Source organism: Arabidopsis thaliana, chromosome 2, assembly GCF_000001735.4.
Source record: "Arabidopsis thaliana chromosome 2, partial sequence".
Lineage (NCBI taxonomy): Eukaryota > Viridiplantae > Streptophyta > Magnoliopsida > Brassicales > Brassicaceae > Arabidopsis > Arabidopsis thaliana.
The window spans coordinates 3,729,088-3,732,158 of NC_003071.7; the positions used below are offsets into that span (position 1 = coordinate 3,729,088).

The following is a 3,071-nucleotide window of genomic DNA, read 5'->3' on the forward strand; positions in this document are numbered from 1 at the left end:
AAAAGTTTGAACTCAATAAAACGACTATCTAAGTTAGAATGACACAACTAACTCATGAGAACAGAAAAGATGAAGTTAGTAACTGACTCCCCCAGACTTAGATAACACTGTCCCCAGAGTTATTAAGCTAGAGGAATCGAAAGAAAAATAATCAAAAGTTAAAAGTTAGAGAAACGTGAGTTGCCACCTGAGAGTGGTGTCGATCGATTATAGGTTGGTGTCGATCGACACTCAGGTCATTTTTGCATCGCTTTGCGAATTCAGCTCATCGTTGTAGAGCTTTGGTTAGTGTTTTCACATGGATCCTCCAGTTAGACTGTTAAATCACTAAAACACACATCAATAGTTCCAACAAAGCATAGGAAAATAAGTGCAACAAGTTCCAATACAAATAACAAATAGTCTGAAATAAAGCAAAAACAAAATCAGAAAACAAAGCAAGATAGGGAGGATGGCTAGTCCTCATGCTCCGAACGGGAGGTGGGTGCGGGAGAACGATGACGACGACGAGTGGAAGCAACACAACCGCAGCGAGAGAGTGTAGCTATGGCGTTCCAAACGCTCTTGAAGCTGTCGACGATGTATTGCTGAAAGACATATGGCTCTATCGGGATAGGAGTAGGAGAAGGCAGCTCATATGGTAGAGCTAAAGAAGAAGATCCAACTCTCGGACCCCCAACAGGGTCAATGAACTCATCCTCAGTCTTAGTCGGTGCGGATCCTTAAGCTGAACCTCTCTGTCTCCTGGAGCATGGCGCGGAATGCAGACGGGAAGGATCATGATGAAAACCAATCTCCTCATGCTCTCCTGTAATCTCTGTAAGTGCAGGGCAAGGTAACTGAATCATATGGTGTCGTGTTTGTCTCTGAAACACCAGAGGAAGTTGCCTTCCAGCCAGTGAAAGTTCTTAAGATATCTTTCATCCATTGTGAATCTCGTGGTGTTGACCTCTTCTCCTTCAAAGCTGATGCAAAAATGCTCAAATATAGGAGTGAGAAGACTGCCAACTCTCTTAGATTTCTTCCTTTTACGTGTAAAGGGCTTGGTCTTGAGTGAGACCAAGTGATGAGCAAACACAACGCCAAAGTTGACATCGCGGACAACCTCCTCAACTCCAAAGCTGTCAGGAAAGAAATCATGAACAGCATGATAGAGCAACAACAACATAGAAAGTCTCATCTTGCCAGGCTTCATCTTGCACAACAGTGTGCTAGTAATCAGCCTAACCAAATATCGCAGAAACCGGGTGACGAATCTCTGAGTGAACTTCGTCCTTGGAATCATAAATTCCATTACCAAACCTGCACTAGATAACCTGAGCATCCTTAAACTGTTCAAGCAGGGAAACTCCAGTGAGATCATTGTCAAAACCATAGATGTCACACAAATCTCTTGGTGGTAGACTCTATCTGACACCGCGAATGAAGTAGATAAGAGCTCCTTCCTGAGCATTGCGTTTCCTGTCATTCACATAGTAGACCCTAACAGAAACCATGAATTGTCTAACTAGCTCAGGATACAAATCGTACTACCTACAACAGATGGTTCCCAAACCTATATCATCTAGCAGTCCTAAAACAGATTTCTCTATCTGCAAACGCTGCATTAAACCAAAATCCGCAAACCAAGTAGGCAAAATTTCTACACTCATCTAGGCATTATAGAAAAAAGTATCATAATAATCCCAATCTGGAGAAAAAGGGCGATTGATATAGTCACCTTTAGTGAATTCTTTGTTGACATCCTTCTCCCAAACTCTTTGAGAAAGAATTCTTTCTGTTAGTAGCTTTGGCCATGGAAATCAATAGATAAGAGGTTGAGGCGCTGCAGCAGGTAGTGGCGGTTGGGAAGGGCGGAGACCGGCGGCGGTGGAGAAGGTCCGGCGGTGGTGAGCAGCGGCGGAGGAGGAAGGTGGAGGAACACTCTTCCTTGCCTTCTTTTTCTGCCCAGTCATGTTGCAGATCGATGAAATAGATACTTGGGGAAGAAAGAGGATGAAATTCTAATGAGATTAGAGCCTAAAATCACAAGAACCTGTGAACAATCTAGAGAGAAAAGAGTGATTTCGGCGTTTTGAATAAAAACTGAAATGAAGAAGATGAAGTTTAGGTGAAATCGACTTACCTTGAAAATGAGAGTGTCGATCAACACCATCGCGTTTCGTCGACACGATGTTTTTTCTTTTTTTCAAATGAGCATCCATTTGTTATCACTATTGCATCATATCACCACAGTTTTATACCATTTCTCATCATTTGTCATCACTTTGCATGTTTAGGATAGTTTTGCATGCATGTTGCATATTTGTGTTGTTTTCATCTGATTTAGAGCTATTGACGACCTAATTAGAAGAAGCGAACCTGATCATATCAAACCACTCGACCCCCTGGTCGAGTAGATGTTTCACGACTTCAACAGACCACTCGACCCCCTGGTCGAGTAGAAGACCTCATCACTTCACGTCACTACTCGACCCCATGATCGGGTACCACCAAAACAACCACTCAATCACATCACTCGACCCCCTGGTCGAGTATCATCACCTCCACCACCTGACCATCACTCGATCACATCACTCGACCACCTGGTCGAGTAACTCTATCACCTTCACTCGATCACTCTACCACCAAGTCGAGTACCACCATCTCTATCGCTCCCCTTCATACTCGACTGCCAGCTTCGGAGTCTTCTATATTCTGCATTCAACTAGACACTCGAGCAAAAGGAAGAAAAGAAGACTCCAGCTTACCACTCGACCATGCACTCGACCACTTGGGTCGAGTACCGTTCTTAATCCGTCCCAATACTGCGTCGTTTTGAGTATTAGGGTTATTTTGCTATAAGTAGCATGTACTTTACATTTTTGTTATCTAATTTTTATCCCGCAGACACTGTGTTCTTGACGTTTTTGTAATCCGGATTTCTCTTTATCTATTCAGTATTCAGTATTTGTTTTTCATTTCGCTTACTAAGTTGTTCATCCTGTTATCATCCTGCTATTACTCTGTTGTTATAATGTTTTCATTCCATTCAACGTTTATGCTTTCTTCAGTGATGTTTGAGTAGTGAA

At 42.7% G+C, this 3,071-nt stretch overlaps 1 pseudogene across 1 annotated transcript; it reads right to left on the minus strand.

The window, feature by feature from the left end:
• Window positions 1-455: 455 nt before the first annotated feature.
• On the minus strand, window positions 456-1,955 carry AT2G09865 (annotated as a pseudogene; the record flags this gene model as incomplete). The annotated part of the gene is made up of 7 exons: window positions 456-721; window positions 770-866; window positions 950-1,223; window positions 1,317-1,461; window positions 1,556-1,642; window positions 1,721-1,777; window positions 1,862-1,955.
• Between the last annotated feature and the right edge of the window lie 1,116 nt (window positions 1,956-3,071).